The sequence below is a fragment of the Protopterus annectens genome, chromosome 3.part1 (assembly GCF_019279795.1).
Source record: "Protopterus annectens isolate FY-2018-M chromosome 3.part1, PAN1.0, whole genome shotgun sequence".
Classification (NCBI taxonomy): domain Eukaryota; kingdom Metazoa; phylum Chordata; order Ceratodontiformes; family Protopteridae; genus Protopterus; species Protopterus annectens.
In genome coordinates this window covers 1690469728-1690497640 of record NC_056732.1, presented here as the reverse complement: position 1 = coordinate 1690497640, position 27913 = coordinate 1690469728, and positions in this window count along the sequence as shown.

Here is a 27913-nt window from a genome sequence, read left to right as displayed (position 1 = left end):
ACCCCCTTTCTTCTGGATGAAAAGCCCTCAGTGATGAGGTCTGCCATATAGCCTGGTATTACAGGTGTGCTCTCTGGAGTGTTGAAGCAGGTCCCATTTACTGCACAGATATTGATGTTCCCCATTTGTAGGTGTGCCTCAAGAGAGTGCCTTTGTAGGTTTAGACGTCAGCATTGAGTAGCCTTACCTTCAGTTTTGCATGCTTGTATCTGTTATGGTGGTGGTTTTGTCCTTTGAACCTTGCCTAAAAAAGGCACTATGGGGGTGCCAAGAGCTGTAGCCAGTAACCTGAATCACAGGGGCAACAGGTATAGACCATCTCTGGCAAAGCATCATGGTTTGTTAATCATGTTGTCCCAGGCAGACAGATACTGGATTACCTTTGAATGACATCAGAAGCTTAGCCACTTGGAGTCATTGCTGTGTATATCTATATGTGTGAGTGTTCATATGTATATATATATCTATATATATATATATATATATATATATATATATATATATATGTATATATATATATATATATATATATATATATATATATATATGTGTGTGTGTGTGTGTGTGTGTGTGTGTGTATACATATATATCTCCATATATGTATGTGGATATGTATATGTCCATATATATATGTGGATATGCATATGTGTATATATCTATATAGACATGTGGATATATGTGTACACATATATGTTCACCATATGTCCACAGCATGAAGTGGAGTCCTGCCTCAGCACCAATAGTCCCAACCCCTTAGTGCAAGGGATGTCATGGATGTATTGCAGGTATATATGTAGACTGTTGCTACTGTCATAGGGGTGTCTTAACAGACATGTTGGGTGTGGGAGGTCACATCTGTTGTAGACATGTGCACCATTGGCTACGGACAGACATCCTGAGGACATCATAGTACAGTACCACTGCTAGCACAGTAATGATCCTGTGGACTACAGCAGGGATATGACCAATATATGTGGACAGTCTGGCACTCTGTGGTCAGTCCAGAAGTGTACTCTTTTCCCCTTCATGCGAGACATGTGGCCCACGCCTCCCAATGTGGATGTTACTAGCCATGTACATGGGTATATCATGACAATACTGGAGTACATATGCCCACACAGTGTATGCATGCACACACGCCAGTCTATCCTGACACATAATACCTGGAGGTGCTGAGTACACATGGCTATGTACTACCCAGTAGATAGTGACATACATCTGTACAGCATACCACTGCTTTCTCAGAAATACACAACATTTATGCTGGCCTGGCTGCAGTATGTCTTGCATGTAACTGGATATAACAGCACACTGAGTAATTACAGTAGACTGCTAGGCATGTCACAAAGCACTGGGCAAACCACAGGCAGACTGCCACAACTCTGGAATACATATTGTATGGGTGAATAAACATGTACCTGTGATTATCGTGAGCTCAACACACAAGTCACAGCACAGCATAGCAGACACCTGTGAGAAAATGCATACCCACAAACAATGTCAGCGCAGCCACAGGCACATATGATACACAAGCTTAACACTGGAGCAGCATGTAACATCAGATAGAACAGAACAGAGAACAATGGCATCTACCACATTCTGTACAGAGCCCATGGTTCATAAGCGCAATACACATACAGTCATCAATCATCCTACCTCAGGGGTCTGCAACCTGTGGCTCTGGAGCCACATGTGTCTCTTCAACTCTGCTGTAGTGGTTTCTTGTACCTCTGAGGTTTAATGGACACTCTACCACACAACACACACACACACACACACACACACACACACACACGCATAGATAAAGAAATCACAACACAGGAACACAATTATGGACATATGTTAGGTATTGTTCTTACACAGCTAGTTATATTATATTTAGTATAACTATATATGAAACCGTATATGCTCTACTATCTTCATTGTAGGAGTCAGATAGCTGTTGTGCCTCTCGATGAATTTAGTTTGGTGGGTGAAGGGTCAGGAATGGCTCGTTGGATAGTGAAGGCTCCAGACCCCTGCCCTATGTACACAGACCACATTACTGTACAGAAAAATACAAAATGTCCAAGTAATGTCCTCAGAAACAGCCCCTACTACACACAACATGTCCAGCAGTCTGTTATCTGACTGGCTTTTTACCAGGTATGATGTCACTAAATAATGGTGTACAGACCATATGCACCATATATATGTTGGCGTCATTTTCACAACACATGTGTGCACCTCTGCAGTCTAGAGGTCAGTGTATGTAACAGTGTGCTATGCCCCTGTAAGTCAGTGTATGGTGGGTATGCACCATGAGTACCCTAGGGTGTTACAACATGTGAGGAATACCACTAGTAAGGTGCCTTAATGTATGCGGATGTACATTACCATACAATTCACCTTGTGTACATTGCTGGCTTACTGCTTACTGCCATCAGTGTGATTGTGATAATTTCAGTTATGCATTGTTATGTGACAGTTACCACCCATAGGGTCAACCCAGGTATTTTCCCCCTAGGGATTGCATGCAGAGTGTATTTAGAGGCCACTGGGCTATACATCTGCATTAAATACTGTTGATTGCTTGTTATGCTGTGGACAAGTTTGTCTGTCCTGTTGTAGTACTTGAAGGCCTTGGCATGGACAGCAACAGATGTGATGTTTTCGGATTACTGTAATAAATGATCTGTTTGAGTGTTGCATTACTCTGTTTGTATGTATGTCAAAGCATAATCAGCTATATGCCATGGCATATACAACTGTAATAGTACACAACTGAACCTTTCCTATGTATACAAACCTGTGTGTTGTGTTACATCCTTTGACTTCTCTGTGGCTATATGTGTCAGGCAATAATTGTCTGTGGTATGGGTGACTCATGCACTGTCCATCAGATGAAGTTGCAACTGTAGGCATACTGGTTGTTCAGTATGGTGTGCACCCTCTGATTATGTATCTTCCTAGACATACCTCTGTTTGTATGTGTAGTTACATATACATTTATATATATATATATATATATATATATATATATATATATATATATATATATATACATATATAAACATCTGCATACATGTGTCTGTGTATATGTATCATAGGACTGTTTATTGCTTATACATTGTACATTCAATATGGTAACCAGACTTTACTGCATATGTTATTAATACCAGCCTGACATAATACAGATGGGATGACTTACTGTTAACATCTTGCGGCCATGTAGTGCCAGATCCTGGTCATGGCATTTGTAACACTTGGTAATGTATTGCAGGGCAGACCTGTTTTTCTGGGTGTAGTGCCAGGTCTCCTGTTCATGGCATTTGTAACAGTTGGTAATGTATTGCAGGGCAGACCTGTTTTGCTGGGGGGGGGGGGGAGTATCAATACGTGTAAGACATATGTTGCTTGAGCCACCTCACCCTCCATTAACGGTGCCTGTTTTCATACATGTATTTGTTATGTTTTGTATTATATCTATCGATATATATCTGTATATACATATCTATATATATATATATATATATATATATATATATATATATATATATATATATATGTAGGTTCATAGGTAGGTACTGGGCTATCTGCCCGAAGGCATATATTAGCCCAGCCATGTAGTGCGGTATTCATCGCCCCTTTGGTTAGTTCCCTAGGCCCTAGATCTAACAGCTAGTTCCCTTGGCCCCTATCCAGTAGAACTGTTGATATGATCCCTGGTGTGAACTTTCTATTACCCATCCACTCGTCAAGGTTCCTCTTGAAGAGTGATAGTGAGGGGCTCTGTCTTATGTAGATCAGGACCTTGTTCCATAGCAAGGGAAGTCTTTGTGAAGGGAATCTATCCCTCCAGCATGTTCTATTCATTGTTGTGCTGAAGTTTATATCCCTAGAGCGTGTAGCTCAAGTAGATTTTGTTTTGCTAAAATGGAGCATGTTCAGCAGTTCTGGGTTGGACATGGCTCTGTATGTTAGACAGAGATCGCCTCTGAGAAGGCGGTATGCAACAGAGAAAAGCCTTAGTTTTTCAATCGTGCTGCATAGGGCAACTGTTTGAGGCCAGTAATCCTCTTAGTGTGGTACCTCTGTGGTCTCTCCAGCTGCAGGAGATGCCTAGCCAGGTACATTCCAGTTGGTGCATTGTACTCTATAATGGGTCTGATGAGGGAAGAGTACAGGGGCACCACTACATCCTTAGATTTTGATGCAAATTCTTTCGTGATCAGATGGGTCACATAGAAGGATTTTCTAACCACCTTGGCAACATGATTATCAAATGAAAGCTGACTATCTACTTGGGTCCCTAGATCCCTTATTACTTCTTCAGATTTCAGGGGGTTACCTCCTATGTGGTAGTTGGTGGGTACTCTGTTTTTTCCAAAGGGGATTACTACGCATTTTTTAGCATTTAGCTTGAGACCATGGCTTTGACACCATGTATCAGTCTCATTAAGGCCCTTCTGGAGGATATCCATGTCGCCCTTAGACTTTATTATAGCACCCAGTTTGCAGTCGTCCGCAAACTTGGTCAGCCACAGCCCTTCAGTGCTTGCCTGTACTTCTGAGAAGTATATGCCAAACAGGAGGGGCCCCAGGACAGAGCCCTGAGGCACACCGCTCGTTACTGGTCTGGATTCAGACATAGATCCTGCTACTCTTACTTTGTGGGATCTGTCTGAGAGCCAGTTTGCAATCCATCTTGTGACGTAAGGGTTTATGCCTAGGTTGGTGAGTTTATCAATAATACCCAAATGGGGAATGGTGTCAAATGCTTTAGCAAGGTCAAGGTAAGCCATGTGTACCTCCTTTCCCTTATCTATAGCCTGAGTAACTGTCTCAAAGAAGTCCACCAGGTTCAGGAGGCATGATCTGCCCTTGACGATGCCGAACTGTGTGGGGTCAAGTGTTTGGAGGTTCCCAATCTCTCCATTTATGAGTTTCATAATGATTCGCTCCATTGCCTTACAGATCAGACTGGTCAGGCTTATTGGTCGGTAGTTCCAGGGGTCAGTTGTGGGCCCACCCTTGTGCAGCAGAACCACCGTTGCTGTGCACCATTTTATGGGCACATATCCTGTCTAGAGGCTGAGACTGAACAGGGTATTCAGATGCGGGGTTAATTCATTTTGCAGCTCGTGTATGACACAGCCCGGGACACCATCTGGTCCATGGAGGTAGTGTTTTTAGCTTTACATAGAGCTGTATTAACTAACGTACCTGTAATAATTCGAGTTACACAATCCCCTGGAATAGTAATAGGCCCTGTAGGTGATGAGGGGAGGGGGGGTGGAATTTGCACTGAACCTATCAGCCAAGATGTTGGCAATGTCAGTGGGGTCAGTGAATTTTGTTCCATTTTGTACTAGCTCAGAACAGACCTGAGCATTGCTATTTAAGTTTTTGACGTAACCATAGAAGGCCTTATGGTTATCCTTGGCATCCTTGGCAACCTTCTTTTCGAAATTGGCTTTAGTTGACTTGATGAGGGCCCTCAATTTCTTACTAATGCTGATCAGGGATGATTTTTCTACTTGAGATTTGGCCTTTTTTTGTATGTCTCCTCCTTTTATTGTATAGTTTGCTTATGGCCGGGGTCCACCAGACTGGTTTCTTCTTGCTTGAGGAAGGAGTCTTGGTTTTATTTGGGATAGCAAGGTCCATGCAATCCTAAAGATGTATATAAAGTGCCTTGGTGTAGGATTCTGCATCCTGGATATCATTATAGTTCTGCAAGGGAATAGTGAAGCTTTCCACTTCTGATGGAAGTAGTTTGAAGTTTGTTTTGGAAAGGTTTTTTACAATGGTTTCTTTGACTGGGGGAGATGGAGGGGTGAGGACATCCAGGGTTATCAGCTTGTGCTCTGATCTGACCAGAGAGGGAGTGATAACGGGTGTGGTACAATGGGCGCCCATATTTGTGATGACTAAATCCAATATGTTGTCCCCTCTAGTGAGAGAACATACCAGTTGTTCAAGGGCATCTGAATTTATAGATTCTATGAACCGCTGGGCATAGGAGTTAGAAATTTGGTAGTTCACCCAGTCTATACCAGGGTAGTTGAAATCACCCACAATTATGGTGTTGGGGAGGACCTTTACATTTTCCAATGCCTCAAGGAGTGATGAGTGAGCATCTTGGGACATGGTGGGCGATCTATAACAGGCTACGACTTGAAATGTGGTTTTGCCTGCTGATAGTTGCACATGGATGATCTCTAGGGCATCATGCTGTGCCACTAACCTGGAGATGTAGGTATCCTTGATGAATATGGATACACCTCCGCCCTTTGTACTGCAATCCAGTAACTGAGGCCAGAAGGTATGATATGAATTGTAACCTGGTAGTGCTGGGGTGCTCTCTGGAGCCTTGAACCAGGTTTTCGTCACTGCACAAACATCGATTTTCTCCATACTGAGGAGTGCCACGAGTGCGTGCATTTTGAGGTTGAGACTTCTGGCAATGAGTAACATTACCCTTAGTTTTTGGTTACCTGTGCTGGTTACGGTGGTTGGTTTGTCCTTTGAGCCTTGCCTAAAAAAAGCACTATGGGGATGGCAAGAGCCTTGGCCAGTATTCGAAAGCCTAGGGGTGACAGGTGCAAACCATCTCTGGTGAAACAGCGAGGCTTGTCTATCATGTCATCCCAGGCAGAAAGACACTGGATCCCCTTAGAATGACACCAGAAGCTTAGCCAATTGTTGAAATTGATCATTTTGTCTTTGTATTGTGGTATCATTCTAGGTGAAGGTAGTATGCTACTCAAGGTCAGGGTCATACCAGCTTGGGCTACATGATCAGAGAGCTCCTCAATGTCTCTTTTCATGTAGTCCAGGGAGGTACATCTTAGATAATTCACACCAACATATACAATGAAAGCATCATACTTGTACTTGTTCTGGAGTGACCTAAGTGCCTGTGTTATGTGGCGGATCCTAGCACCCGACAGGCAGCTGACAGTAACCTTCTCCTTGTTCAGCCTGGTGAGTGGAACATCTGCGTGCCTTACTATAGAGTCTCCTATTACTAGCATGCTGGGTATGGTGTTTTGCCTTAGGGGCTGTCATGAGGCACACTGCTGAGGTGAATTATGTGTTTTCTGGCTTGTGTTTGGAGGTGCAGGTTGCTTGCTTGTCTGCTTTGCAGGGCACTGTTTCATTTTCAAATTGGTACCTAGTGCCTCCGAATATGTTTTTGTGTATTTATGTGTATGTTTTGCCGGTGCTTGTTTTGTAGATCCAAGTGTGACTGGTGGTGTGATGCTAGTGTGTCTCTTCTCCTCTTGACTGTCTGATATCATCATGGGTTGAGAGCGCTTAGCCTCCAGTCTGACTGTGTATTTGCATCTCTCACAAGTGCTTGTGTCTAGAGGTAAGAGGAGAGGGTTGTCTGTATACATGAGGCAGTTGTGACATTGCCTCAGGATGCCCAATTCCACCAGATGAACTGGAGAGTACACCTGAAGCTGACCTCTGGACATGCTTGGAAACGTGAGTTTCACTTGTCATGCGGACAGTTGAGGGTCTTATGCTGTATTATAATAGTGCTGTCTAGGAGATTTGGAAAATAATAGTGCTGTCTAGGAGATTTGGACAAGTGCTGATTTGGGTTATGCAAGTGCTGCAAAAGAGCAGCTGATCTGAAGCACTTGAGTTGAGGCTTGCCTAGTTCTAAGGGAAAATATATATATATATATATATATATATATATATATATATATATATATATATATATATATGGATTCACTTCAGAAGATCAAATTGCCAAAATCTCGAACTGCAAATAACCGAAACCAAAAGCTCGAGTTTCGGAAACTCGAACTTCTAAAGCGAAAGTTTTTACCTACTTCTTTTTACTTTTGCATCATCTTAAAATACTCAATTGTATTTATTACTGCTTGGTGTAACTCATTCTAAGCCTTTTGGTTTAAACACTTGGGCTTCGGACCAGTTAGTTGTTTTGCACTGAGAGGTTTGTGGTCTGCACTGTTGTGGCAGAACAGGTAGCTTACATCCTTCTAGGTTGAGAACTGCTGATTGAGGGCTCAGTGTCTGTTATTCTAAAAGTGTATTAATTCTGGTTTAAGCACTTGGGCTTTCAAGCCAGTTATTTTACATTAAGAGGGTTCGTGGTCTGCACTCTTGTGGGAGGAGAGGCTGGACTCTGCCCTTCTGAGCTGGGAATTTCTGGTTAAAGGCTTATAGTGCATGCATATCTGAACTGTTTCTTACTGAAGTTGGTGCGCCTTGTTTGCTGTGGCATAGACTGGATTCGGGCCTGCTGGATCTAGCTTTGTTTGTGTAACTTGAGCACTAATCCAGACATTCTCTAAAGTATTCAATGGTATTTATTACTGCTTGGTTGTAACTTGATTAAAGTGTAGCTATCATTCAAGTCTTTTGGATTAAGCACTTGGGCTTCAGACCAGTTGTTTTACATTAGGAAGGTTTGTGGCAAGCACTGTGGTGGCAGGACAGGTAGCTTTCATCCTTCTAAGTTGGGAACTGCTGATTGAGAGCCCAGTGTCCAAGTGTATTAGTTCTGGTTTAGGCGCTTGGGCTTCAGGCCAGTTATTTTACATTAAGAAGGTTCGTGGACTGCACTCTTGTGGGAGAAGAGGCTGGACTCTGCCCTTCTGAGCTGGGAATTTTCTGGTTAAAGGTTTATAGTGCCTGAATATTTGAACTGTATCTTACTGAAATTGGTTCACCTTGTTTGCTCTAGCATAGACTAGATCCAGGCCTACTGAATCTAGCTTTGTTTATATACTTGTTGTTTGTTTGCTTGTTATTTCCCTGGAAGCTAATTCACCTAATACGCAACTTCTCAGCTTCTGTGGATCACTAGTGATATCTGCATTGCTTACTGTACTTATTTCCTTGTTTCACTTGAAAGAAAGTTACTGTTTGTCGTTTTGCATTTAGTTACTTGTATCACATTGCACTCAAGTTACCTGGCACTTGCTCACTAAAGCAATTATATAAGTCAGCACTAAAAATTAAAAGCACTACACCCTCACTCCCCACTGGCCCTTGTTTTCAATTAAGGATTTCCCAATATTATTCTAGCATGTCCAAAGGTCAGTTGTCAATCTCCTCTCCGGTCCAGCTGGTGAATCTGGGAATCTTGAGGCAATGTTATAACTGCCTCATGTACACAGACAACCCTCTCCTCCTCCCACATAACACAAATACTTGCGAGAGATGCAGCTATTTAGCCAAACTGGAGGCTGAGCTCTCTCAACTCAGGACTGGCAAGACCAGACAGGAGGAGAAGGCAACTACACACACCACAAAACCAGCCTCACATAATGCTACCACTCCACTGAATCAAACACATAAACACACAAAGACATACTCGGAGGCTCTGAGTAAAAATTTACCTAAACAGCAGAGGCCTCCAAAGCAGACACCCAAACAACTGCTACCTCAAGACACCCCACAAGCAACACATAAACCACAAAAGCAGTGTGCAAAGCAGTCACAGCCCTTAAGGCCAAATACAACACCAAACATACTTGTCATAGGTGACTCCATAGTCAGACACACTGACGTCCCACTCACCAGGCTGAACAAGGAGAGGGTCACAGTCAGCTGCCTATCGGGCGCTAGAATCCGCCACATAACACAAGCACTCCGGTCACTCCACAGCAAGTACAAATATGACACAGTCATTGTCCATGCTGGTGTGAACGACCTGAGACGTACCTCCCTGGACTGCATGAAAAGAGACATAGAGGAGCTCTCTGATTATGTAGCCCAGGCAGGTATGACCCTAACCCTGAGCAGTATCCTTCCTTCACCAAGAATGATGCCACAATATAGAGACAAGATGATCAGCTTTAACAATTGGCTTAATGTCTGGTGTCATTCAAAGGGGATCCAGTGTCTGTCTGCCTGGGATGACATGCTTGACAAGCCACGCTGCTTCAAGGGACGGCTTGCACCTGTCACCCCTGGGATTCGGATATTGGCTAAGGCTCTTGCCACCCCATAGTGCCTTTTTAGGCAAGGCTCAAATTCTAAACCTACCACCCTAGAAAACAAAATGGGAAGAAATTGAGGGTAATCCTGCGCAATGCCAGAAGGCGGAATCCCAAAATGCATTGACTCGAGGCGCTTGTCGGTATGGAGAACATGGATGGCTGTGCTGTAACTGAAACCTGAACCAAGGCACCCGAGAGCACCCGGGCACTTAAAGGTTTTACCTCATATCATGCGTTCCGGCCCCAAAACCCGGACCACTCCACAAAGGAGGGTGTATCCATATTCATAAAGGATACTCACACCTCCAGGTTGGTGGCAACGCATGAAGCTTGAAACCATCCAGGTGCAACTAACAATAGGCAAAACTGCTCTACAAATTGTAGCATGCTACAGGCCACCCTCTCAAACTCAGGAACCCCACACAGCCTTCCTGAAGACACTGGAGGGTATAAATGTATCTCCAAACACCATCATATTGGGTGACTTCAACTACCCGAATATAGACTGGGAACATTACTCAAGCCCTAACTTTCTAGCCCAACGGTTCCTGGAGTTCATAAATTCAAATGCCATGGAACAGCTAGTCACTGTTCCCACGAGAGGAGAAAATATACTAGATCTCATTGTCACAAACATGGGGACAAAATGCTCCACACGGAAGTATATCCCTCATTGGTGAGATCTGATCATAAACTAATCTCACTGGAAATCCACATCCGCCCCACCCCAAACAAAAAGACCATAGTGAAGAACTTCTCTAAAGCAAACTTCACACTACTCAAGACTGGTGTGGTATCCTTCAAGGCCCCTGAGTCAGAGGAAACCACAACCCAAGCTGGAAGCCCTTACAAATGCCTTCTATGAACACCTCCAGGACTGCATGGATCAGGCAATCCCAAATAAAACCAAGACTCTTTCCACAAAGGGCAAACATCCAGTCTGGTGGACCCCAGCCATTAACAAACTTTACAATAAGAGGAGAAAGCTATTACATGATAGAACAAAATCCATAAAAGGGAAGTCACCCCTGATCATTATTAGTAAAAAATACGAGCACTCATAAAATCAACTAAGGCCAATTTTGAGAGAAAAATTGCCATGGATTCAAAGGACAATCATAAGGCCTTTTTCAGCTATGTTAGGAACCTGGGTGGAAACTCACAGATATGCTCAGAATTAGTCCAAAATGATACAAAATCACTGAACCCACAGACATTGCCAACATACTGGCAGACAGGTTCAGTGCAAACTTCACCCCTCTCCCCTAAAGGAGAGATAACTATCCCAGCCAGTGTAGCCTCCCGGACATCTCAAATGCGCAGGTGAAAGCTGCTCTCTCTAAAGCTAAAAACACAGCATCAATGGGACCGGATGGTGTCCCCGGCTGTGTGCTACACGAGCTAAATGAGGAATTAAACCCGCACATAAGGCAGCTGTTTAATCTCAGCCTTACCACAGGATACGTGCTCAAGGAGTGGCGACGGCAACTGTGGTCCCACTCCACAAAGGTGGCCTCTACGGACCCTGGTAATTACCGCCCCATAAGCTTAACAAGTCTAGTCTGCAAAGCTATGGAGAGGATCATAATGGAGCTCATAAACAAAGATATAGGGGACTTGCAGACATTGGACCCGACCCAGTTTGGCTTTGTCAAGGGAAGATCATGCCTGTTGAACTTGGTTGACTTCTTGAAATAGTCACCAAGGCCATTGATGAGGAAAGGCAGTCCATACAGCCTACCTTGACCTTGCAAGGCTTTCGACACAATACCCCACTCGGGTATTGTAGAAAAACTTACCAGCTTAAATGTAAACCCATATGTCACAAGATGGGTTGCAAACTGGCTTAAGGACAGAACCCACAGGGTTAGAGTTGCTGGCTGTGTCAGACTCCAAGCCGGTCACAAGTGGTGTCCCACAGGGCTCGGTCCTTGGCCCCTATTGTTTGGCATCTACTTCTCAGAAGTACAGGCCAACATGGGAGGACTTTGGCTGACAAAGTTTGCAGATGACTGCAAACTGGGCGCCATAGTGGAAAGTGCATCGGACACTGATATCCTTCAGAAGGGACTCACGGAAACAGATAGCTGGTGCCAGAGCCATGGCCTGAAGTTAAACGCCAAAAATGTATAGTCATACCCTTCGGGAAAAACAAGGTAACCCCAAGCTACCATATAGGTGGCAATCCACTAAGCACAGAAGAGGTTATCAGGGACCTGGGGACCCAGGTTGACAGTGGCCTTTCTTTTGACACTCACATTGCTAAAGTGGTTAGAAAGACCTTCTACATTGCCCACCTGATCATGAAGGGATTCACATCCAGATCTAGTGAGGTCATTGTTCCTGTACTCTTCACTTATCAGACCAATGATCGAGTACAATGCCCCATTCGGGATGTATCTCACCCGACATCTGCAGCAATTGGAGAGACCCCAAAAGTTCCTCACCAAAAGGATAAAGGGACTCCAAAATCTGTCATATGCTGCCAGATTGAAGAAACTCCAGCTCTATTCAGTCGCATACCGTCTGCTCAGAGGTGACATGTGCCTGACATACAAGGCCATGTCCAACCCGGAATTAATGGACATGCTCCACCTCAAAAATCCAAATCCACCAAAACCACTAGAGCAAGCGACTTAAACCTTAGCATGGATATAAATAGGACGTGCTGGAGGGATAGATTTATCACTCAGAGACTCCTATGCTGTGGAATAAAATCCCGGTCCATGTGAGGCAGAGCACCTCGCTGACTCTGTTCAAGAGAAATCTAGACCTGTGGATGGGAGATCGTAGGTTTACCCCGGGAATCATCTCTGGGTCACTGCTGGACAGAGGCACAACAAACTAATGGGCACAGTATTTTTTCATATAAGGGGTGGCGTAAGCCACAATAATTTGGGCTAGGCTTATAAATGCCTTAGGGCAGATAGCCTAGTATAAACCTATGAACCTATGAACCTATGAAACCATCAAAAAAAAAAAAAAAAACACAAACTTCACTTTTGCAGCACCCCACACCCCCCTACTTAAATATACCAACTCCAAGATCGCGCTACAGTGGGGAGATGGGAAATCTCCCATCTTGCGCTGTATGCGGAAGCACAAAACAGGAGATTTCTCATTTCCTGCCAACACCACAAAACAAATAAAACATTATGTACACACAGAGAGTACAACAATACTTGTCTCTGTGTGCACATAATGTATTAAGGTAAGTAAATTCTTATTTCTGAACACTACACACATTCAATTTACTAAAATCTCGATCATATGGTCTCGACCATATGAAATTCGAGATTTCAGTCATTCGATTATGTGAAGTGTTCCCATATATATATATATATATATATATATATATATATATATATATATATATATATATATAAATATATATATATATATGTATATATATATATACACACACACACACACACACACACACACACACACACACACACACACACACATATATACATATATATATATATATATATATATATATATATATATATATATATATATATACACACACACACATACAATATATATATATATATATATATATATATATATATATATATATATATATATATATATATATATATATATATATATATATATATATATATATATATATATTACTGTATGGTAGCTTTGTCGCCTCACAGTATGACGTTGAATTGTTCGATTCTCAGCTAAAGTGTCTTCTGTGTGGAGATATGCATGAATGGGCGTACCTTCATTGAAGGTTTTGCATCAGAGCTGGCAACTCGGTACGTAAAAATCTACTGCCAATCATTAGCGGACCGGAGTTACGCTGTGGCGACCCCTAACCGGGAAAAAGTCGAAAGATACAACAACATTACTGTATATATATATATATATATATATATATATATATATATATATATAGAGAGAGAGAGAGAGAGAGAGAGGTTCATAGGTAGGTACTAGGCTATAGGCCCAAGGGCCTACATAATCCTATCCAACAAGGTTCTTTGGCTTACGCCACCCAATAAAGTTATTTTCCTGTGCCACTGTCGAGCAGAGACACAGAAGCGATCCTCGGGGTGTATTTCCTATTTCCCATCCACTCATCAAGATTTTTCTTGAAGAGTGCTAATGAAGAACTTTGCTTGACATAGATGGGTAGCCTGTTCTAGAGTATGGGAAGTCTCTGGGACAGGAATCTATCCCTCCAGCATGTCCTGTTTATTGTGGTGACAAGGTTTAGGTCCCTAGAGCGTGTAGCTCGGAGGGATTGGGATTTCTTTAGGTGTAGCATGTCCAACAGCTCTGGGTTTGACATAGCTTTATATGTTAGGCAGAGATCACCTCGGAGTAGGCAATATGCTACAGAGTAAAGCTGGAGTTTTTTGAGGCGGTCAGTGTAGGGCATTTGTTTGAGGCCAGTAATCCTCTTTGTGAGGTACTTCTGTGGCCTTTCCAGCTGCTGCAGATGTCTTGTGAGGTGCATTCTAAAAGGGGTGTTGTACTCCATAATGGGTCTAATGAATGTCGAGTAAAGGGGAACAATGACCTCTTTTTTCCTGGATGAGAACCCTTTTATGATGAGGTGTGCCACGTAGAAGAACTTCCTGACTACTGTGGCGATGTGACTATCAAAGGAGAGACTACTGTCCACCTGGGTCCCAAGGTCTCATCACACATTCGGTGTTAAGAAGATTGCTGCCTATGTGGTAGTTCATGGGTACAGAGTTTTTACCAAAGGGGATGACACTGCACTTTTTGGCATTGAGCTTGAGGCCATGGCTCTGACACCAGGCATCTGTCTCAGCGAGGCCCTTCTGTAGAATGTCCACATCATTTGGAGACTTGACTATGGCTCCTAGTTTGCAGTCATCTGCAAACTTCATTAGCCAGAGGCCTTCTGTGTTAGCCTGTACTTCAGAGAAGTAGATACCAAACAGGAGAGGTCCCAGGACGGAACCCTGTGGTACTCCACTTTTCATTGCTTTGAGGTCAGATTTAGAGTCTGCAACTTTTACAGTGTGGGTTCTGTCAGTGAGCCAGTTGGCAACCCATCTTGTGATGTAGGGATTTATACCTAGTTTAGTGAGTTTAGCTATAATTCCAGAATGGGGGATGGTGTCGAAAGCCTTGGTGAGGTTAAGATAGGCTGTGTGAACCACCTTACCCTCATCTATGGCTTTGGTGACTGCCTCAAAGAAGTCAATCAAGTTCAGGAGGCATGATCTGCCTTTCACAAACCTGAACTGGGTGGGATCCAGAGTTTGGAGGTTACCAATGTCTTTGTTTATGAGTTGCATGATGATAAGTTCCATGGCCTTGCAGACGAGGCTCGTCAGGCTAATAGGTCGATAGTTCCCAGGATCAGTGGTGGCTCTCCCTTTGTGGAGTGGGATAACTGTTGCTGTGCACCATTCAGTGGGCACAAAGCCTGATGCAAGGCTATTATTGAACATTGTGATTAAGTGGGGAGCCAGTTCATTCTGAAGTTCATGTAAAATGCAGCTGGGGATGTTGTCCGGTCCCATGGATGCTGTGTTTTTGGCTTTAGAGAGTGCAGCTTTTACCTGCATAGTTGTGATTACAGGGACTCTTGTATAGAGATGGGCCCTTTAGGGGGGGGGGGGGGTAAAGTTAGCACTGAACCTATCTGCCAGGATGTGGGCAATATCAGTTGGTTCTGTAATTTTTGTGCCTTTGTGTTGTAACTCAGAGCAGATCTGGGTGTTGCCATCGAGATTCTTGACATAGCTATAGAATGCATTTGGTTGTCCTAAGAATTAGTGGCGATTTTGTTTTTGTAGCTAGCTTTGGAGGATCTTATAAGGGATCTCAACTTCTTACTGAGGCTGAAGATGCAAAAACCAAACGGCTGCAGGTACACTGAGGTGCCCAAAACACACAACAACAGCAAAAGTAAATTAAGGCACCAAAGTTACACACTGGAAATCAGTCACTGTACTTTATTGCAGAAGACAAACGGTAAGCGCTTTCACAACTTAATGTTGCTTCATCAGACCACATCACTACAACTGATGCTTGGTTAAATACTAGGACAGTTATTAATATATATATATATATATATATATATGCTTGTAATTTAGTGATCCATTGTTGTTCTAATTCTAAATGCTCTAGCTAATCATGTCCTGAATACAGACAGTAGTCATCGTTTTAAATTTTTAATCTTACAACAAATAGTAAGGGCAAACAGAGGTGGTGATGTAGAAAACCACACTGAAGAATTAGAACAACAATGGATCACTAAATTACAAGCAGATAGATATCCTGGTTTGAATGGCTGCACCTCATTAGTTCCTTACCTTAAGGCAAGGCGCCTTAAACACTAAATAGGATTTTTTATATATTTTTTATTGTACTATTATATATATATATATATATATATATATATATATATATATATATATATATATTTTTTTTAATAACCATCAGGGATGACATTCCCCCTTTTTTAAATATTAATGTGTGTAAATACACACCTTTCTATATATTTTATGCATTTTTCTTATGGATATCGATATATGTTCTTATGTTAGTGGAGTAATATCTCTTTAAATTGTGATGTCATACTAATTGTCCTAGTATTTAACCAAGCATCAGTTGTAGTGATGTGGTCTGATGAAGCAACATTAAGTTGTGAAAGCGCTTACCGTTTGTCGTCTGCAATAAAGTACAGTGACTGATTTCCAGTGTGTAACTTTGGTGCCTTAATTTACTTTTGTTCTTACTGAGGCTGACCAGGGAGCTCCTCCACCCATGGGATTTTACTCTCTTTTGCAACAGTTTCTTCCTTCAGTTGTACAGTTTGTTTATGGCAGGTGACCACCAGACTGGCTTCCTTTTTTTGGAGGATAGCATCTTGGTTCTCTTTGGGATAGCACGATCCATGCACTCATGTAAGTGTTTATAGAGTGCATTTCTGTAGGATTCAGCAGTTGTAACTGTATTATCCATCTGCATGGGTGTCATGAAGTTCATCACTTCTGTCTTAAGAAGCATGAAGTTGGCTCTGGATACATTTTTTACCATGGTTTCCTTAATGGGGGGCTGGGGGCAGGATGTGGATATCAAGGGTGATTAGCTTATGGTCGGATCGGACCAACGAGGAGTTGACTTCAGGTGTGGAACACCGGTCACTCATGTTGGTAATGACTAGGTCTAGGATACTGTTGCCCCTGGTGGGGGTCTGGATAAGTTGATCCAGGGCATTGGAGTTTATGAATTCCAGAAAGCGTTGAGCTAAGGAGCTGGTACACGAGTAGTTTTCCCAGTTAACGGTAAGGTAGTTGAAGTCGCCCATTATTAGGGTGTTTGGTTAAACCCTAATATTTTCCAGTACATCAAGAAAAGATGAGTGAGAATCCTGGGGCATGGTGGGGGATCTGTAGCAAGCTACAATTTGGATTGCAGTTTTGCCCAGAGTTAGTTGCACTTGGATATCCTCGGCTGTATTATGCTGAGCAACTAGCCTGGAGGTGTGGATATCCTTAATGAATATGGACACACCTCCGCCTTTGGTGTTTTGGTCCAGGTTACATGGCCGAAAAGTGTGGTATGAGTTATAGCCTGGTAGTGCAGGGGTACTCTCTGGAGCCTTGAACTAGGTCTCAGTCACTGCACAGATATCGATGTTCTCCATTTTAAGGAGTGCCTCGAGTGATATATATATTTAGACATATATGTATAGATGTATGCATGGAGAGAGAGACGTATATATCTATTTAGTTTATATATATATATATATATATATATATATATATATATATATATATATACACACACACACACACACACACACACACACACACACACACACACACACACACACACACATCCAGATGTTAAAGTACATTTCCTGTACTGTTGAATGATTGTGCTGGATGATATGTTTGTGATAACATCAGATTTTTGTATATTTGTCATGGCTTAATGTTGAATCACTTTGTCTATGGTTTGCATGGTCGTGGGTTTGAGCCTTGCAGAGGCTGTTTATTTTGTTGCTGGGCAGAATATGACCCGTTGGATACAGTGATTAAGGCACTTTAAAGCAGTTGTAAGTGGATTTGCGCAGATTTGCACGGAGGTAAGCACTGCTAACTTCCGGTTACAGTTTCTTATGCTCAGCTTCTAAATTGCTTAACCTGTGTGGGCAGTGCTTACCCCTGCGCAAACAGGCTTATACCTGCCTACAACTGCTCAGAAGTGCCTTAATCACTTTGTATCCAACGAGCCGTGTTCTGCCCAGCAACAAAATAAACAACTCCTGCAAGACTCGAACTCAGGACCCTGCACCCCACAGACAAAGTGATTTACCACTACGCCATGCCAGATATAAATAAATCCAATATTTTCAGAAACATATCATGCAGTCCTGTCATGCAACAGCACAGAGAATGTATACCAACATCTAGTGTGTGTGTAAATATATTAATATCTAAACAGATACTACATATCTATATATGTAGATATATATATATATATATATATATATATATATATATATATATATATATATATATTTCTAAAACTATATACATACATATTAAAATATATGAACATATATACATGCAAATGCCTACATCGAAACATATATGTGTCTACACCTATATGTCTACATATACACAGCAAGTTACATATGTGTACGCAGATATATATCTATGTAGGGATATACAGACATAGGTATGTATATATATATATATATATATATATATATATATATATATATATATATATATATATATATATATATATATATATATATAGGTATATATGGCCATACGTCTGTAGATAGCAATGGCATATTAACAAAAACACATATGTCCACATGCACCGTTAATGGGGTTGAAACGCCCCACACACTATATGTCTTGTAAGAATAGGCATTCCACCCCTACAGCCAAACACATCTGCCCTGCAATACACTACCAAGTGTTGCAGATCCCATAACCAGTACCTGGCACGACATGGGAAGAAAGATGTTAACAGTACTACATCCCACCTGTATGATGGCAGGCTGGTATTGATAACATATCATGCAGTACAGTCTGCCTCCCATAGGAAATGTAAAATGTGGAAGCCATCAACATCCCCAGGATACAGATACACAGACACAGATATGCAGATACATATATACATATATATATAGATATACATGTGACTACACATACACACGCAGATATATATACAGCAAGATACATATGTAGAAGGTGCACACAATATGGAACAGTCACTATGTCTACAGTTAACACCTGAATAACTGGACAGAGTATGGGCCACCCATACAAATGACAATTGTTGCCTGCAACATATACCTACAGAGATGTCATAACAGAGATGTCATAGGGAAAACACCACACACAGGTTTTCAGAAATGGAATACCTTTAATTGTATACTATTACAGTTCTATATGCCATGTCATATAGCTGTTCAGACACTGATATCCATATAAACAGAGCAATGCAACTGTGAAACAGTTATACTAATACAGTAGTCTGGAAAGGTTCCCAACTGTTGCTGTCCAAACCAAGGCCTTCAAATTGTACAATAGTGAGGACAGACTGAGTCACAGGTTACCAAACAATCAACAGTATGTAATGCAGGTGTATAGGTCAGCAGCCTCTATCTTCACTCTGTACAAAATCACTAGGCGGTAAAGACATCATGTGACCAAATGGGTTGTAACTGTTACATAACAAGGCATAACTGACACCATCACATGCACACTGACAAACAGAACAGTCTGTATGGCAGGAGGCAGTAGGCTTGCATTAACCCAATTTAAGTAAGTAATGTAAATATAGGTGAAGTATATGGTACTGTACATCCAGATACCTTAAGGCAGCTCACCTCTGATACCCCCACATTTTTTAACAGCCTAGGTCATTTATGGTGCTTCCCCCCCTGACTCAATAATACAGGGCCTTATACCACTGTTACATACACTGGCCTCTGGAGTGCATAAGAGCACACATATATTGTGTAGGTGACGCCCACACATATATGGCCCCAGCCCCACCATATGTGTGGGGATACAACAGCAGTGGACTGATGGCAGCAATGGCGGTGTGATATACTCACAGCCCACTACGGAACAACCCCCAACAGCATGTCATATGTGCAAAGCTTGGTATGTAGGTGGAGGACAGAGGCTGGAACACAGGCACAAATGCGGGGAACTGTTGCCATACACTAAGCAAGTCACTGGTGTTACAGGATAGTCTGTAGCATGCCCTTAGTCAGGGAATTGACGTTAGAAACAGAAATTGATGTAGCCAGGTACTGATAGCACTCAACACACACACTGCCAGTGAAATATCTGACACAGGACCTGTGAGGTGGACAGACAGCACATGATAAGCACACCTCTTGCCACCAAGAGGATAGGCCCACAGTTGGGAGCTATGCAGACAGACTGCATTCCAAGGTAAAGTAGTATGTACACACACACACACACACACACACACACACACACACACACACACACACACACACACACACACACACACACACACACACATACACACACACACTCTGTAACACAAGTACTATACAAAGCGTAACACAACTCTACTCACACTCCGTCTGTAGTTCCTCAACCTCCTACAAATATGTAGCTGCCCTGAGTGTGCTGGTTCTCCTGTAAGAGGTATTGCTACCTGCTGTCTGTAACACTGATGCCCACACTCATGAAGGATATCCATCACACAGGCAATGTAAAGGAACCACGCCCACATCATGTAGGGGGGTTAGAGTAGGTGGTTGCCATGACAGTGGTGATTGGAAGTACTACACATGTGTAATCATATATATATGGCTATCAGGATAATAATATGTACATATATTTCCACCATATGTCCTGGACATGGAGTGTAGCCCTACCCCAGCCTCTATAGTCCCACAGTCGTAGTACAAGGGGATGTCAGTTATGTATAGGAGGTATATTAGTAGACGATTCCTACTGTCATTGGGATTGTCTTTACAGACATGGTGTGTGTGGGAGGTCACATCTGCTTATACCATGTGTGCCATTGGCTACTGACAGACATCCTAAGGACATCATAGTAAAGTACCTCTGCTAGCACATAATGCCCCTGTGGACTGCAGCAGAGATATTGGCCAATAGATGTGGACATTCTGACACACTCTGTACATTCCAGAGGTGTACACATAACCCCTTAGTGCTAAACATGTGTACCATGCCTGATAATATGGATGTAGACAGCCATGTAGATGGGTATAACACATAACAACTGGAATACATTTACCACCATAGGTTATGCATTCACACACCCCTGTCTGGCCTGACACATAATAACCACTGGTACAGGGGTGCCATGGCCACATACCACCCACTAGATATTGACATACATCTGAACAGCATCCCACTGCACTGTCTGATATACATGACTGTTAAGGGAGGCTCGGCAGCAGTAAATCTGGCAAGTATCTGCTCATGACATCTCACTGGGTAAGTACACTAAGCTGCTAGGCATGTAACAATACACTGTTCAGGCTACAGGCAGACTGGCTCAACACTGCCTACATTTCCTATGGGGGAATGCACATGTACCTGCATATATAGCAGGCTCTACAGGCATGTCACAGCACAGGGTAAGATACACCTATGTGAAAGTGCATAACCACAACCAATGTGAACAGCCACAGCCACATATGTTAAGCTAGCATAATATAACAGTATATGGACTATCTATTCAACAACATCCTCATATTTGTCACTCACAGACTGACCCTACATATATGCTGGGCTGCTATACAGTTTGGTCTGATGGCTGTCTGTGGTATGGGACATGTGTGTGTTTGGCCCTACAAACGTGTACGCCAATACAGTACCATACAGTGGAGTAGCATGTAAAATCAGATAGGAAGGGACCTAGAACAATGACATCTACCACAGTCTGTACACAGGCTAAAGTACATATTAACAATACACACAATGTTGACATTCACCATAAGTACACAGACCTCAGTACTGTACAAACATCCACAGAATGTCCAGGTTATGTCATCAAATATAACCCCTACTGTACATAATATGTCTAGCAGTCTGATATCTCACTGGCTTATCAGATATGATGAGACTAATTATGGTGTACAGCACATATGCACCATTTCATGCACGACATATGTACACAGGTTGACAGAGTTGTGGCTGGAAGCACATACACAGGGCCAATAATGACATGTTGCTGTGATAACTTCATACATTTACTGTTGTAACAGGGTTTGTTGCAACATATGTCCTATGAGGGATAAGAATCCAGTACCTGTCACAGCTTTCACCATCTACAGACTGCAATCCTCACACCACTTTCTGCAGTCCACAGATAGATGCTCCATTGGTAACACATGAAACCAAAGGCACAACACATTGCCCTGTCTGCAGATGACTCTGCAAATGGGGATTCCTCATAAACATAGAACTGACATGGCAGGTATTGAGACATGTAGGACAGTCATATACGCACACACACTGTTAAACCAACAGTACTCCAAATGCAGTATAGCAGCACTTACAGTCTGTAGTCAGGTCAGGCATGTCCTCCTCCTGTGTAGTGCCCTGTTTCCACAGTGTATGTCATTAGAGGTAAATCCCCAATCCATCTGAGATGCTGTTTGCCAAACAACTGATCTAGTTCCTGCTCACAGTGAATGAAAAGGGCCAACACCAGCATGATGTTCCTAGATATTGGAGTGTGTTTCCATGCAATTGGCTATGGAAATGTTACCACAGCTGTTCCACATGCAATCAGTTAGGGGAGGGCTGCAGTTCGTGCAGAGGCCATCAGCTGATCATGAGCATTACTTAAAATAAACATGCTGCTGCCAAGCAAAGCAGGTGTATGTCTCCACATCCACTAGAGAGGGAGTGGGAGAGGCAGACAGAGGCAAAAACAAGTCAGGGAGTGGTGGGATAGTAAAACCTAAGCATGTTTGTGTCACACACCTACCAGCACAGGGTATCAGGCCCCTGATGACTATGTAGTGCTATCACAGGACTATGCAGTTGTTGGATGCGCCACATGGGTTACCTGTTGTGGAGCCCACAGAACATATATGTGATGGTGACTGACATCCCCAACAGGGATACGGTAGCTATACTGTAGGTGACATACACGTGCCTGTCTGCATGAACAGGTGCCAACATCAACACAGCCACACTATCACAGGGATGCACACACATTGACACACTTGGCAGGGCCAGGATTATTGCCACAACACATCACTGTACAGGTATCACATGCACCACATCGGTCATATGAGGGTTGTATGGGCAAAGGGTATGGGGAGGTGTCTGACATCAGACAGCATGCTTCAGTATGCCCATGGTGGTTGTAGGGAGTGTGGATGTGAACATACGCACCCTACAACACACACATAAACACACAGGGTGCCAGTACTGATATGCATGGGTGCATGTCTGCACGGGTGTGTGGCGGTCGACTGTGCCAGATGGCTGTACAAGGCTAGGCAATGGGTAGACCTTGGCATCAGGCCACATGACGATGGTCTGCATTGTGGCTCAGGGCTGTAGTGTCTGCATTTGCCCACATAGGTGGGTATTGTATCCCCCATCCAGTCACTTGGGTGACTGTTGTGTGTGGCCAATGCTGTGCATCGTTTGCCATGTATGTGTTCCTTAGTCCATGACATGGATGGTGTCTGGGATGTGCACACCTCATCATGGGCATCACTTAAAATCCACATGCTGCTGCCTAGGAAAAGCAGGTGTAGGTCTCCACACCCACCAGTGAGGGAGTGAGAGAGGCAGACAGAGGCATTGACAAGTCAGGGAAGGGTGGGAGAGTAAAACCTAAGCATATTTGTGTCACACACCTACCAGCACAGGGTATCAAACCCCAGATAACTATGTAGTGCTACCACAGTCCTATGCAGTTATAGGATGCACTACATAAGTTACCTGTTGTGGAGGCCGGAAACCATATATGTGATGGTGAGTGACATCTGCAACAGGGATATGGTAGCTAAGCGGTAGGTGAAGTACACATGCTTGTCCGCATGAACAGGTGCCAGCGTCAACACAGCCACACTCTCACAGGGATGCACACACACTGGCACACTTGGCAGGGCCAGGGATACAGCTCATCACTAGTGAGATTGCCACAACACATTACTGTGCAGGTATCACATGCACCACACGGGTCATACGGAGGTTATATGGGCAAAAGGTATTGGGAGGTGTCTGGCATCAGACAGCATGCTTCAGTATGCCACTTGGGGTTGTAATAAAAGTGGCTGTGATCATGCGCATCATACAACACACATGCAAACACACAGGGTGCCAGTACTGACATGCATGGGTGCATTTATGCACAGGGATGTGGTGTTCGGCTGTGTCAGACAGCTATACAATGCTAGGTGATGGGTATACTATGGCATCAGGCCACATGACAATGGTCTGCATTGTGGCTCAGGGCTGTGGTTTCTGCATTTTCCCACACAGGTGGGTATTGTATCCACCATCCAGTTATCTGGGTGACTATTGCGTGTGGCCAATGCTGTGCATTGCTTGGCATGTATGTGTTTCCTAGTCCATGACATGGACAGTGTCTGGGGTGTGCACACCTCCCACATGCATGTACAGTGACATGTGGAACTGTACTTGGAGTGTCTGGCCCATGTTGTGAACACAGATTATCATCAGATGTGCCAGTCTTGCTCACATGTGGCGGGAACTGGTAATGGGCAGCAGGTTTACCCTGCATTTAAGTTGCTAGCATGCTAGTGGCATTCCATGGTATCAGTGGCATCTGTCAATACAGGGCATGTTGTCAGGCATAGTATGTCATTTGTGGGTCACATGTGATGGTACCACAGGTGTTTTAGGTGTCCTTTGGGGAACATGGGGAAGGTGCACTGTCTGCATGTGCATGCATATTGGACAGATGGACAGGGTGGCATGCCCTCTGTAGCCCACAGCTATCACCCCATAGTTACTATCACTGGACAATATGCAGTGTACTACCCACATATTGGCTGTTGCCTAGGTATGTGTGTGTGTGTGTGTGTGTGTGTGTGTGTGTGTGTGTGTGTGTGTATGAGTCATGGGTTGAGAGTGTGGTCTGGGTAATACTGGGGTTGCTAACTGTGATTGCTTGGCCTTGATGTCACATGAATGGGTATGGCTTTGCACCCCAGCCTCTCAGCTATTTCACATCTGTTATCCCAGTACGGTTGACATTGTGATATATAGCAGGGCCACCATATAAGAAATATGCAAAACCCACTATACATTGGCCACTGGTGTCACACACTCACAACCATCTCCACACAGGATACGTGTTACAAAACATGCACCTGTCATGTTGGGGAATAGAACCCCTACATAACTAGTTTATTACACTACAGCACTATGCAGTTATAGTACACGCTGCTGAGATTACTGGAATACTCATTCCCCAAAGGTGTAGCTCACATTGGATGACATCAGCAGGATTGCCAAAGTAGGCCATTTGAATTGAACTGTGTGTGACTAGCCTAAAATGCATTGCTCCCTACACAGACAGTGAGATGCACACAAAACATCCACAACTGACTTGTGTGGGTATAGAACCCATAACAGAGGTCTAAATCACACTACAACATGGAGTTGTTATAGGAGGCACCACAGGGATTACTAGAGAACTCTTTCCCCAAAGGTATATTTCACAATGAATGTCATCAGCAGGATTGCCAAAGTAGGCCATTTGAAATGTAGTGAGTGTGACTAGCCTATAATGCATTGCTCAGTACACAGACATTGAAACACACACAAAACATTCAGAACTGCCATGGGTGGGGATGGAACCCTACCATAGTTCTATATCACACTACAGTAGCACACATTTACAGGACACACTACAGAGATTACTGGGCTGCTATCTTCCCAGAGGTGTATGTCTAGGTGGGTGACATCAGCAGTCTTGCCAAAGTTGAGTATGTGAATTGTAAGGAGTGTGAGTACCCTAAAAAGCATTATTCTTTACACAGACAGTCATACACACACACAGACACTTGCCATGTCTGGGATTGGAACAACTATCTAACTACACTGCAGCAGTACAGTTACCGGATGCACTACAGAGATCACCGGACTGCAACCTTCCCAGAGGTGTATTTCTAAGTGGGTGACATCAGCAGCCTTGCCAAAGTTGGGTATATGAATTGTAAGGAGTGTGAATACCCTAAAAAGCATTATTCTTTACACAGACAGACATGCACACACAGACACTTGCCATGTCTGGGATTGGAGCAACTACCTAATGACTTTATCACACTACAGCAGCATGCAGTTATAGGACATGCTACAGACATCACTGGGCTACAACCTTCCCAGAGGTGTATTTCTAGGTGGGTGACATCAGCAGCCTTGCCAAAGTTGAGTATATGAATTGTAAGGAGTGTGTGTCTGTGTAGAGAGTAATGCTTTGTAGGGTACTCAAACACACACTTGCTAAGTCTGGGGTTATAACTCCTACCTAAGTAGTTTATCACACTACAGCAGTTATGGGATGCGCCATGGAAATTATTGGGCGACAATTCTCCCAAAGGTGTATTTCACATTGGATGACCTCAGCAGACGTATCATAGTAGGGCTATGACGAGGGCAATGTGTGCATGGGCCATAACCCATTCATCTAGGGGTTGACATGACACATTCGGGCACACATGGGGTCATATGTCACAGGTACATGTATACAGCTGCTAGATGACTACTTCCTTGTACAGTCATGTTGCACAGATGGCACATGCACCATATAGTCTGTAATGCTGACAGATAACGGTGGCTAGTATCTTCACTGAGTGACATCTGCACCTCATGTGTTTGGGGCCCTTTGGCTGTGTGCTGGGTGGGACAGACCTGGATGGCTCATTGTCACAGTCACCCTCTTCCACACATCTATGTACATCTACCTTTGGCTTATTATAGTGTGTTGTCCTGACATATATGTCTGTATTCCTATCCACTGTGTGTGCAAGCCATGAGTGGTGCATATTGACGAGTGTCTACACTAACAACTGCAACTGCCAGATATATCTGGTCCACTGGTGTTTGCAGTCATGGCCTTCATGTGTTTAAGTGTGTGAGCATGCCCAGTATGACCTTTTAGTATGTTGTTGACTGACATTGCCTTCATTTCTGTGTGCGTGTGTGAGCATGCGCAGTATGGCCGTCTGTATTGAATGTGTGGATCGTGTCCAGGTAGTTTGTGCTGCAGTGCTGACCTTTGTGTTGTACACCGAGAGGCAGCATGCTCTCTCTGCAGGGTATCCATTGATCATTTAGCTTTGACTTTGACATTTCTACATAGCGGGGGGGGGGGCACAACTGATTGTTTCTACATTTCTACACAGGAGTGGGGAGGCACACCTGACTATTATTACATTACTATGTAGGATGGGGGGGCACACCTGACTGTTTCTACATTTCTACACAGGAGTGTGGGGGTACACACTTGACTGTTATTACATAACTATGTAGAATGGGGGGGCACACCTGACCATTTCTACATTTCTACACAGGGTTGGTGGGGGCACACCTGACTATTATTACATTACTATATAGGATGTGGGGCACACCAGACTATTTCTACACTTCTACACAAGGTTGGGGGGCACACCTGACTGTTATTACTTTACTATGTAGGATGTGGGGGGCACACGTGAAACTTGTACACATTTGCTATGACTGTACTGGTATGTCAGGTACTCCATTTCATTCTGTATTCTTACCTATCATGCTGACTAGAGGCATATACACCAGTGGACTACAGATCATAGCTTTGGTTGCCTTACATATTATTGTCTGACTTCCTACCCTTCAGAACTAACATCCCACTGCCTGCCCTGCTGTGGTCTGTCTGTGTAGGCCTGGGGGGGAGGTTAACCATAGCCATCATTCTGGGGCCAT